The sequence below is a fragment of the Orycteropus afer genome, unplaced genomic scaffold (assembly GCF_000298275.1).
Source record: "Orycteropus afer afer isolate SDZICR_OR568_19922 unplaced genomic scaffold, OryAfe1.0 scaffold00044, whole genome shotgun sequence".
Taxonomy (NCBI): Eukaryota; Metazoa; Chordata; class Mammalia; order Tubulidentata; family Orycteropodidae; genus Orycteropus; species Orycteropus afer.
Window position 1 is genome coordinate 14,529,632 of NW_006921631.1, and position 13,104 is coordinate 14,542,735.

Here is a 13,104-nt window from a genome sequence, read left to right on the forward strand (position 1 = left end):
ACAAGTGCTGCAGTGAACATTGGTGTACAGGTTTGTTTGAGTCCTGCCTTCACTTCTTCTGGGTATAGACTTAGGATTGGGATTACTGGGTCATATGGTAGCTCTATGCTCAGTTTTTGTGGGACTGCCAAACTGTTTTCCATGTGCCTCTACCACTTTACATGAGGCCTCTTGCCAAGAGCCACATGAGTGAACTTGGCATCAGATTCTCCAGGCCCAGTCAAGCCTTCAGATGACTGCAACCTTGGCTGACAGTTTGACTGCAACCTCATCAGAGAATCTGAACTGGAGCCATTCAGCTAAACCATGCTTGGATAATCCTCAGAAACTGTGTGAGAAAATAAGTATGTATTGCCTTCAGCTGCTAAATTATGGGGTGATTTGTTACATAACAATACATAATTAACACAATATAAAAACTCATTGAGTTGACAAAACTTCTTTTTATATTGTATTAATAATGTAACAAGGAGTCCTGGTGGTGCCATGGTTAAACACTAGGCTACAAACTGAAAGGTTGGTGATTTTAACCAACTAGCTGCACCACAGGAAAAAGATCTGGCAATCTACTCCCATATAGATTAAAACAAAAAACCAAACTAACTCCCATTGAGTCAGATCCAACTCATAGAGACCCCTCCTTGGGTTTCTGAAGCGGTATCACTATGGAAGTAGATTGCCCAATCTTCCTTCCCAAGAGTGGCTGGTGGGTTTGAACTGCTAGCCTTCTGGTTAGAAGTCAAATGCCTTAGACACTACACCACCAGAGCTGTCCCATATGGATTACAATCTAGAAAACCCTATGGAGCAGTTCTACTCTATCACATAGGGTCACTATGAGTCAAAACGATTTGAAGAAATCCAACAACAGTAATGAAACAGAATGAGTTGGCAATGCGTCTTCAATTTTCTGTACAGCTGTTTGGAACTAGTATTATTTCTTTTCTTTTTTTTTTTTCCTCATGTGTAAACCTTTTCTTAACTTTTTATAATAGTTTCTTTGGAGTTGACTTATTTCACTCAGCATAATGTTCTCCAAGTTCATCCCAGTTACCAGGTGTTTCACAGATTTCTCATTATTCTTTAATGTTGCATAGTATTCCGTTGTACATATGTACCATAGTTTGTTTATCCATTCATCCATAGATAGGCACTTCAGTTGTTTCCATGTATTTGCTATTGTGAATATTTCTGTGATGAACATGGGTATGTATGTATTTATTCTTGTCCCAGCTCTCAGTTCTTTAGGCTATAAATCTAGTAGAAGGATTGCTGGATCAAATGGTATTTCTATTTCCATCTTTTTATGGAAACACTATACCATTTTCCAGAGCAGTTTCACCATTTTACAATTCCAGCTGTGCATGACAGTTGCAATCTTTCCACACCCTATCCAGAATTTTTTGTTTTCTGACTTGTTGACCTTTGCTATTATGGCTGGGGTGAGATGACAGCTGATCACTATTTAGACTTGCATGTCTCTAATGGCTAATTGGGCAATCTACCTCCATAGTGACACTGCCTTGGAAACCTAAGGAGGGGTCTTTGTGTGTCAGATCTGACTTGTCGGCAGTGAGTTAGTTAATGGCTAATGAGGGAGCTCTGGTGGCGTAGTGCCTAAGGCATTTGGCTGGTAACCAGAAGTCTGGTCATTCAAACCCACCAGCCACTTCTGGGAAGGAAGATGGAGCAATCAACTTCTGTAGTAATACTGCCTCAGAACCCAAGGAGGGGTTGCTATGAGTTGGAACCAATTTGATGGCAGTGAGTTTGGTTTGGAGTTTAATGGTTAATGATCATGAGCATTTCTTCATGTGTTTGTTGGCTACCTGAATAGCTTCTTTAGTGAAATGCCTGTTCATGTCCTCTGCCCATTTTTGAATTTGATTGTTTGTCTTTTTGATGTTGATGTGTTGAAGTTTCCTATGAATTTTAGAGATAAGTCCCTTGTCAGATACGTCATTGCTAAATATTTTTTTCCCAATGTATAAGCCCTCTTTTTACTCTTTTGGAGAAGTCTTTTTATGTCCATAAGAATTTAATTTTTAGAAGATCTTAGTCATCTAGTTTATCTTCTGCTGTGTGTGCATTTTCTGTTATGTTTGATAGTTTATTTATGATATAAATTAGGCCCCTAAGTTTGCCTCTACTTTTTTTTTTTTTTTTTTTTTGGATGGTCTTTATAGTTTTAGGTTTTATAATTAGGTCTTTGATCTATCTTGAGTTAGTTTCTGTATATTGTGTGAGCAATGTATCTTGTTTCATTTTCCTGCAAATGGATATGTTTTTCCAGCACCATTTGTTAAAGAGATTGTCTCTTCGCCATTTAATGGATTCCAGCCTTTTGTAAAGATCAGCAGTCTATAGGTGGATGGATCTATTTCTGCATTCTCAATTCTGTTCCTTTGGTCTATGTATCTGTTGGTATACCAGTACCCAGCTATGCCATGGTTATACAATAAGTTTTGAGATCAGAAAGTGTGAATCCTCCTATTTTGTTCTTCTTCTTCTTCACTTGTACTTTGCTTATCCAAGGTCTCTTTCCTTTCCTTATAAAATTAGCGATTGGTTTTTCCATCTGCTTTAAAAATGGTGGTGGAATCTAGATCAGGATTCCATTGTATTTATAGATTGTTTTGGGTAGTATTGACATTTTCACAATGTTTTATCTTCCTATCCACGAACACGGTGTGTTCTTCCATTTACATAGGTCTCTTGTAGTTTCTTGTAGTAGTGTTTTGTAGTTTTCTTTGTACAGGTCTTTTGTGTCTCTGGTAAGATTTATTCCTAAGTATTTTATCTTTTTTTGTAGCTGTTGTAAATGGTATCATTTTCCTTATTTCCTTTTCCAAGATCTCTTTTCTATGTAGAGGAATCCAATTGATTTTCATGTGTTGATCTTGTATTCTGCCACTTTGCTGAATCTTTCAATTAGTTCCAGTAGTTTTCTTGCTGAGTCTCTGGGACTTTCTATGTATAGGATCATAGCATCTGCAAATAGGGATAGTTTTACTTCTTCTTTACGAATTTGGATGCTTTTTATTTCCTTTTTTTGCCTTACTGGTCCAGTTAGGACTTTGAATAAAGTGTTGAAAAGGAGTGGTGATGAAGTGCATCCTTGTCTGGTTCCCATTCACAGGGGAATGCTTTCAGTCTCTCACCATTGAGAATAGTGTTGGCCATTGGTTTTGTGTATATACCCTTAATTATGCTGAGGAATTTCCTTTCTGTTTCTATTTTTCTGAGAGATTTTATCAGGAGTGTTAAATTTTATCAAATGCATTTTATCCATCGATTGATATGATCATGTGGTTCTTTGCTTTATTCACGTAGTGGATTGCATTGATTTTTTTTCTAATGTTAAACCATCCTTGTGTACATGATACTAATCCCCCTTGGTCATGATGTATTATATTTTTGATACAGTGTTAGATTCCATTGGCTAGGATTTTGTTGAAGATTTTTGAGTCTATATTCATGAGAGATAATGGTCTATAATTTTCTTTTTCACCGGTGTCTTTACCTGGCTTTGATATCAGAGTTATGCTGCCTCATAAAATGAATTTGGGAGTATTCCATCTTTATCTATGTTCTGGAATAGTTTGAGTAGGATTGGTGTCAGTTCTTCTCTGAATGTTTGGTAGAATTCTCCAGTGAAGTTGCCTGGACCAGGACACCTTTATTTTTGGTTGTTTTTTTTTTTTTTTTTTTCATGACCCATTCAATTTCTTCTTTTGTTATTGGCCTGTTCACAGCCTGTTCACATTTTTTACCTCAATCTGTGTGTATTTATAGAAATTTTCCATTTCTTCTAGGTTTTCAAATTTGTTGGAATACAGTTCTTCATAATATTCTATTATTATACTTTTTATTTCAGTGGGTTCCTTTGCAGTATTGTCCATTTCATTTCTCATTCATTGTATTTGCATATTCTCTCTCTTTACTCTAATTAAATTTGCCAGTGGTTTGTCAATTTTTTTAATCTTTTCAAAGAACAACTTCTAGTCTCATTGATTCTTTCTATTGTTTTTCTCTTTTCTGTTTCATTTATTTCTGCTCTAATCTTTATTATTTCCTTTCTTCTGGAGACTACAGGCTTTTTTATGCTCTTTTTCTAATTGTTGGAGTTGTTGGGTTAAAGAATTGATTTTGGTTCTTTCTTCCTTTTTGATGTGTGCATTTATTGCTTCAAATTGACCCCTAAGTACTGCTTGCATTGTATCCCAAAGGTTTTGGTAGGTTGTGTTTTCATTCTTGTTTGCTTCTAGAATTTTTCTTTTTAATTTCACATTTTGTTTTATCTTTTACCCAGTAGTGTCTGAGCAGAGTGTTATTCATTTTCCATATATTTGGGGTTTTTTCCCCCCTGATTTTCCTATTTTATAATGTTGTGATCTGAGAAGATGCTTTGTAGTATTTTGATGTTTCAAAATGTACTGAGGCTTAATTTGTGGCCTAACATATAGTCTATTCTGGAGAATGATCTATGTATGGAATGTCCTGTACATGTCTATGAGGTCAACTTAACTGATTATGTTGTTGAAATCTTCTGTATCTGTGTTGAATTTCCTTCAAGTTGAATTTCCTTCAAATTCTGTCCTTCATCATGAGTGGTGTGCTAAAGTCTCCTATTGCTGCTGTGGAACTGTCTATTTCTCTTTTCAATTCTGTTAATGTTTGCTTTATGTATTTTGGGGGCTCTTTCATTGGGTGCATAGGTATTTATTATGTCTATATCCTCTTGCTGAATTGACTCTTTTATCATTATGTGAATAAACCTCTTCTTTGTCCCTGATGCTGGTTTTGCCTTAAAGTCTCTTTTATCAGAAATTAATATTGCTACTCTTTTTTGGTTGCCATTGGCTTGATATATTTTTTTCACATCTTTAATTTTTAGTTTATTTTTATCTTTACTTCTAAGATGAGTCTCTTTTATGCAGCATATTGATGGGGCATGTTTTCTTATCCATTCTGCCACTTTCCTTATCTTGATTGATGTATTTAATACATTCACATTCAGTGTGATTAATGATAGGTATGAATTTACTGCTGTCATTTTTTGTGTTTTTTATTGTGGTGTTGATGGTTTCTTTGTTCCAAATATTTTTCTATCCTGAGTTCATTTTTTAATCAAATTTTAATTTTTTTCATTTTCTTATTTTGATTAGAAGGCTTATTGATTATCTTTGTGGTTATCCTGTAATTAATTTCTATCTTCCTAAGTTTGGAACAGTCTGTTTTATATTGGTATCATACTGAGTTCCTCTCCATTTGGAAGTTCTGTAATGATACCTTTTATTTCCTCTTTTTGCTTTGTAGTTGTCTTTTACTGTCTACAAATTCTCTATAAGTCTTGTAAGTTTACTTTAATTTTGAAAATTCTTTTTCTGAGTTCTCATGTGTCTTAATCTTAGGTTGTTGTCTTCTGTTGTTGGTTTTCTGTCTGAAGGACTCCTTTTTGCACTTCTTCTAAGGTTAGTCTAGATTTTACAAATCCCCTTAATTTTTGTTTATCTCAAAATGTCATAATTTCACCATCATATTTGAGAGACAGTTTTGCTAGATATATGATTCTTGGTTGTCAATTTTTTTTCTTTCAAGGTTTTTATATATGTCATTTTGTATATGTCAAGGTTTATCTATATGCTTTCTTGCTTGCATGGTTTCTGTTGAGAAAACAGAGCTCAGTCTTATTAGGTGCCCTTTGTATTAGTTGCCTTCCTTAGTTTTTCTTGAGCTGCTCTCAAGAATCTTTCTTCGTCTTTGGTTTTGGAAAGTTTGACTATGATATTTTTTGATGACTTTCTTTTGGGGTTTAAACTCTATGAGTTTTTTGAGCTTTGTGGATGGATATCTTTTTGTCATTTGTGACATTAGGGAAGTTTTCTGCTAACAAGTCTTTGATCATTTTCTCTGTGGGGTTTTTGTTGTTTTCTTTTCTTTTCTTTCTTTCTTTTTCTTTTTTTGCCTCCTCTTTTTCTGGATTTCCAAGCACACATAGATTATTTCTCTTGATATTATCTCACATGAGTATTAGGCTTTCTTCTTCTTCTTCCATTCTTCTTTCTGATTTTTCCTCATACAAACTGTTCTCAAGTCATTTGTCTTCTGCCTAATCCGTTCCTCACTCACTTTGTTTCTACTTTTTTGTCCTTCCAATCTGGTATCTATCTCCATAATTTAGGGTTAATCTTCTGGATTTCTAATTGCTGTTTGTATGGTTTCTAATTGTCTATTTATTTTGTCATTTTGCTCTTGTATTATTTTCCTGAATTCTCCTAGGCTATTATCTCTCTTTTCCTAGATTTTGTTTGTGGTTTCCATGAGTTATTGGAAGGCAATAAATATATATCTTCGGAATTCCTTATTAGGTAATTCTATTACCTCTTCTTCCTCAAGGAGTTTTCCTAGTTCTTTATTTTTGTCACTTGCTTGTGCTATCTTGTCCTGTTTCTTTGTTTGAATTGAAGTTGTCTCTTGTCTCCAAGATATTTGGGGGTTGTTGTTTTATTTGTTGATTATGTGTTTTTTTGTTTCACCCTGACTTTTTATTTTACTTTTTTTTTTGGATATATCCTATTGGTTATAACCTTCTACTCAAAATAAGAAAATGGTTCTTTAGTTACTAGTTTGGCAACACTGGGGTGCTCCCCACATGTCTCTGGATGTGTGGAGAAACTGGTAGGAATGTGAGTGTGAGTCTTTGTTGACTGTGAAGAGGAGCTATGGGCAAGATGAGCAGATGCCTACAGTCTGTTTTTGCTCCAGTGGTTCAGAAGTGGATAGTGGCACTCACCCATTTGGTAAGGTGGTAGGTGTGATAAGTATGGATGACTAGTGGAGAATTAATGTCTGCCTCTCATTAGATGGGGAGAAAAATACAAAAGAAGGGGGTTGGATGAGGGAGGAAGATGGGTGGAATAGTGCCTACGGCATTTGACTGCTAACCAGAAAGCTGGTGGTTCTAACCCACCAGCCACTCCTTGGAAGGAAGACTGGGAAAACTACTTCCATAGAGGTACTACCTTGGAAACCCCAGGAGGGGTCACTATGAGTCTGATTCAACTAGACAGCAGTAAGTTAGTTAGTAGTCTCATTAGATGGGGAGAGAAAAACAAAAGAAGGGAGGTATTTGAGGAGGAAGATGAGTAAAATAAAAGAAGAGGGAGAAATAAACAAATAAAAGGGAAGAAAACGTGGATTAAAAAAGGGAAATGGGGGAGAAGAAGAAAGAAAAAAGGAGAAGGACTTGTGGAGCTATGGTCAGCTGGCAGCAGTGACAGCAGAGGGATGTGACATGATCTGCAGGAATGCATGCCTGCAGGGAGTGTGAGGGGCAGGAGCCTGACACATGCACACACACCTCTGGCAAAGGAGTCACTGGTGTTATGCTCTTGCCTTCAGTGGTAGCAAGCCTTGTCAATGACATGAGTACAGGGAGAAAGATCCTCAGACACTGGCTGTCTGCTTGGGACATGGTGCAACAGGTGTCTGGGCTGCTGGTGGGAGGAAGTGGCCCAAGGAACTGGGTGGGTAGAGGGCGTCTGGGGGCTGGTTTGGTGGAGGTGGGGAAAGGTCTTATCCCTTGTCACTGGGAAGATGTGGCAAGGAAAGCAGAGAAGTCTCCTAAGTCCCAATTCACTGGCATGTGCCAGGTGCACTTCTGGGCATACAGTCAATTATTAGCTCCTGCCCAGACTCAATCAAGTGGCAGGCTACCTGGAGTCCAGCGTCTCCAACTCCCAGCCCATAGGCCTGCCCCTTCACATAGGCCCTTAACCCAAACAATGAGTGTTCTCTAGTAGTCAGTTGTTATACCCCCTTCACTGGTTCCCTCCTCACTCTGCAGTTGTTTGTGCCACTAGAAATCTCACACACTTCGTTGTACTTCCCTCTTCTGAATCCAGTGCATATTCTGCTCACTTTGATTCCCTCCAGACCTGTCCATACAGTGTGGATTCTGTGAAGTTGGTTTCTCCTCACCCATATATGGTGTCTTCTGTGTCTCAAAATGGCCATGCTTTGTCAAACCTAGGCTTCTTCTCTCTCCCTAGACACTGTCCTTGCTTCATCTCCCTATCCAATTAGTGCCCAATCTAAGTCTTTATCCTGTCATTTGATGCTCAGAATTCCAGGATCATTATCTATATCTGTTCCACTTGTCTTTTCTACCTCTCTGTTATAGAGAAAGGAGCTCTGGTGATGCTATTGTTAAATCATTGGACTGCTAACCAAAATGTTGGTGGTTTGAATCGACCAGCCACTCTGTAGAAGAAAGATAAGGCTGTCTGCTTCCATAAAGATTTTTAGCCTTGGAAACCCTATGGGGCAATTTCACTCTGACCTATAGGGTCACTATGAGTCAGAATCAACTCAATGGCAGTGGGTTTGGTTTTTTAGGTTGTAGAAGGATTGGGCAGAGCATATCACCTGGATCCCACCTTGTTTCTGTCTTCTAGAACTAGTTTTATTTCTTCCTTAAATGACTGTAGCACTTCCCAATAAAGTCATTTATGCCTGGAGTTTTCTCTATGAAAAGGATTTTAAATACAAATTTAATTTCTTTAACTGATATAAGGCTATACGAGGTATCTATTTCTTCTTGAATTTGTTTGTATCTTCCAAGGAATTGGTCCATTTTATCTCAGTTGTCAAATTTATGGAAATAAAATCATTCACATTCCCTTATTATTCTTATAGTAACTATACAATCTGTAAATATCACTCTTGATAGTGAATTTTTTTTTTTTCAAACTTTTGTTTTAATGGGTCTCAAAATTGTGTGACAAATTTCTGGTCAAGTTGTTTCCATTTAAAAAGTACTGATTTTAAAAACTAATAACTTAAAACTGTCACACAAAAAACAAATGGTCCACAAAACATTCCTTTCCTTCTGAAGGTTTTACAAAGCATTGTTATCATTAACCAGTCATTTGCTATTAAACTTAAGTGGCCAGTTGAAACAATCAAATCTGAGACGTTTTTCCACCACTGATAGAGACTGGAGTGGCAGGTGTTATGGATAATATTCATTTAGCCTTCTGAGCCTTCTGAGCAGACTTGGTGACCTTGCCAGCTCCGGCAGACTTTTTGTCCACTGCCTTGATGACACCTACAGCAACCATCTGCCTCATATCGTGGACAGCAAAATGACCCAGAGGAGGATAGTCAGAGAAGTGCTCAACACACATGGGTTTCCCAGGAACCATGTCTATCTACAATGGCAGCATCACCAGACTTCAAGAATTTGGGGCCATCATCTAGCTTCTTACCAGAATAGTGATCAATCTTCTCTTTGAGCTCAGCAAATTTGCCAGCAATGTGAGCTGTGTGACAATCCAGCACAGGTGCATAGCCAGCACTGATTTGGCCTGGATGATTCAGGATGATCATCTGAGCAGTGAAGCCAGCTGCTTCCATTGGTGGGTCAGTTATGCTGTCATCAGTCACTTTGCCACAATGAACATCTTTTATAGAGACGTTCTTGACATTGGAGCCTACATTATCCCCAGGCAGAGCTTCACTCATAGCTTCATGGTGCATTCAACAGACTTTACTTCAGTGGTAACATTGAGTGGAGCAAAGGTGACTACCATGGCTGGTTTGAGAACACCAGTCTCTACTCTACCCACAGGAACAGAGCCAATACCACCATTTTGTAGATATCCTGGAGAGGCAGATGCAGGGGCTTGTCAGTTGGACGAGTTGGTGGCAGGATGCAATCCAGAGCTTCAAGCAGCATGGTTCCACTGGCACTGCCGTCCTTACGGGTGACTTTCCATCCCTTGAATCAAGGCATGTTAGCACTTGGCTCCAGCATGTTGTCACCATTCCAACCAGAAATTGGCACAAATTCTACTGTGTCAGGGTTGTAGCCAATTTTCTTAATGTAGGTGCTGACTTCCTTAACAATTTCTTCATATCTCTTCTGGCTATAGGGTGGCTCTGTGGAATCCATTTTATTAACACCCATTAGTTGTTCCACACCCAGGGTGTAAGCCAGAAGGGCATGCTCACGGATCTGCCCATTCTTGGATATACCAACTTCAAATTCATCATCAACACCAGCAGCAACAATCAGGACAGCACAGTCAGCCTGTGATGTTCCTGTAATCATGTTTTTTATAAAGTCTCTGTGTCCTGGACATCAATGATGGTTATGTAGTACTTGCTGGTCTCAAATTTCTGCAGGGAAATATCAATGGTGATGCCATGCTCATGTTCAGCTTTCAGTTTATCCAAGACCCAGGGATACTTGAAGGAGCCGTTTCCCATCTCAGCAGCTTCCTTCTGAAATTTTTTGATGGTTCTTTTGTCAATCCCACCACATTTGTAGATCAGGTGACCAGTAGTGGTGGACTTGCCCGAATCTACCTGGCCAATGATGAGGATGTTGATATGGGTCTTTTCCTTTCCCATCTGGCTTAGATATTGCAATGGTTTTCACCAACACCTGCATTCTGGTGGGAAACCCATTGTGAAAAAGCATAATGAAAATTTTTGTCTTCTATTTTTCCTAATCCCTTTTGCTAAAGGTTTATAAATTTTACTAATTTTCTCAAAGAAGCAGCTTTTGGTTTCTATATGCTATTTTGATTTCTTCTCTGGTCTTATTTTTCTTCTGCCTAGTTTGGATTTCATTTGCTCTTCTTTTTCTAGTTTTATAACAGACTCTGAAGTCATTAATTTAACACCTTTCTTTATTTACAATGTATACATTTTTAAGCTATAAAAGTTCCCCTACATACAGCTACATCTCACTAAGTTTCCATACTGTGTTTTCATTCAGTTTTAAATACTTTCTAATTTTATTTCAAATTTCTTCTTTGACCCATAGATTATTTAGAAAGGTGTTATTTAATCCATAAATATTTGGGTCTTTTCCAGATATCTTTCTATTATTGGTTTCTAGTTTAATTCCGTTGTGTTCAGAGAACATACTTGGTATGTCTAGAATCTTTTTAAATATATTGAGGCTTGCTTTATTTTTCAGACTATGTTGTGTCGTAAGAAATGAAGAAAGAGCATTACAGAAAATCCTAAATCACCTTGTAGAAAGCCCTCTAAGAATTAAGAGTGACCTCTCACCAATAGCTAGCAAAATAAAATCACAACCTTTGTCCTACAACCACAAGGAACTTAATTCTGCCAACAATTTTAATGAACTTGGAGTGGACACTTTCCCAGAGCTTCTCACCTTTTGCTTCAGGTGAAAGCCTGAGCCTATCAATACCTTGCTTCCAGCCTTGTGAGACCCTAAGCAGAGAACACAGTTGAGTCCACCTGAACTTTTGACCTACCAAATCAAACCAAACTCACTGCCATCGAGTCGATTCTGACTCATAGCGACCCCCTTTGGGTTTTTGAGGTGGTAAATCTTTACGGAAGTAGATTGCTCAGTCTTCCTTCCACCGAGCGGCTGGTGGGTTTGAACTGCCGATCTTATGATTGGCAGTCAAATGCCTTAGACACCACGCCACCAGAGCTCCTTTGACCTACAGAACTGTGAAATAATAAATGAATGTTATTTTAGTTGCTAAGTCTGTGGTAATTTGTTATGAAGCAATAGAAATATAATATGGACACCATCAAGTTACTTGGAAACAGTTGATCCTTTCAGATCTTGCCTTTTAATTTAAGCTTTGTTAAACTCTGCAAAAGCTGTATTTAGTCTAGGCAAGACCCTTCTTACTACTCTTCCTGATGCCCTGTGAATTATGAAGTATTCCACTCCAGGCACGGTTCCCTCTAATCCTTCCTGACGGTTCTTTGCCCAGACTCAGACAGTTTCTTCTAACACATGTACTGATCATACTGTGCTGAATACTTAGGGGGAGAAGGGTCCAGCAGATCTCCAGTTCTTTCACTGCAACCCTCTCTTCTCTGGGACTCTGTCCTGTGAACTGTAGTCACCTTGTTTCCCCAGATTCCCAGTTACATCTCCTCAACTCAGGGAGATGGACAAACTATCTGGTTCTTCCTTCAAATGCCATGGCCTGGACATTTTCTGCAGGCAGCAAGATGGGGCAATCATAGGACTTACCTTGTTTGTATCCTATTTCCCAAGGGTCATTTTCCTTCACGGATGTCCAGTGTTTTGAGTGGTGTAGCTTCATTTATTTTATCTGGTTTCTTCGTTGTTTAAAGTGCAAAGTAAACAGTCTCTGTTTACTCCGTCTTCAGTAGAAGCAGAAGTCCCAGTAAGCTTTCCTTAAGCTGAGTCTTCCTTGAAAATTCAACTCTATTTACATTGAGTTGTTTATTATTATTATTTCTATTATAATCATTTCTAATGTCTAGAAATGTGTTTTTTCTCAAATCTACATGGTTATTTTTAAGATGTCTTGTTTTTTGCCCATGTTTCTCATTTTCTCTTTCATTTTGTAAACATGTTAAATATTTATATTCTTTGATAATTCCACTGTGTGAAATATTTTCAGGGCTGATTGTATTTTTGTTTATTTGTTTTGTTTTGTTTTACTGATCATTGCTCATAGTATCTTGTTTCCTTGTGTGTTTTGTCATTATGTTTGTGTATAAAATAGAGAATTATCTCATACCCCTGGGACTTCATGGGAATTGTATAAGGACATACTATTCCAGAGAGGATTTTCATTTGCTCCTACCAGGCTGCTGAGGGTCTTAACTAACTAAGTCTACATTGATGTAATTTATTGATTTCAGCCTTTCTGGGCCACCTGGCAAATGTGAATCTGCATCCAAATTTCACATGAGAGTTCATTCAGAATTTTCAAGAGAGGTTTTGTTCTGGTTTTTTTTTCTTTCATTCTCCACCCAGAGCAAAGGCAAAACCAGATTTATTTCTTCCCTGTTTCCCTTTGCTAATCTTTTTTTCTCCCTATTTCACCTTTTCACTCATGGTACAGTCCTACAAGAAGTGAATTTTGATGTAAGGTGTCCAGAACCTTGCGTGCACCCAAGACCTTGTCTCCTGTCCTTGGATGGCTCTTCAAAGTTTTGTTCCAACTGAGTAATACATACAACTAGCGATACACCTAAAAGTACAAGGAAGACCATTTCAGGATGCTCATGAATAGATTGTCTGAAGGAAAATTATTTCCACATCCTCAATTCCTATATATG

At 37.8% G+C, this 13,104-nt stretch overlaps 1 pseudogene; it reads right to left on the minus strand.

The window, feature by feature from the left end:
- Positions 1-9,029: 9,029 nt before the first annotated feature.
- Positions 9,030-10,419, minus strand: LOC103194368 (annotated as a pseudogene).
- Positions 10,420-13,104: the final 2,685 nt, after the last annotated feature.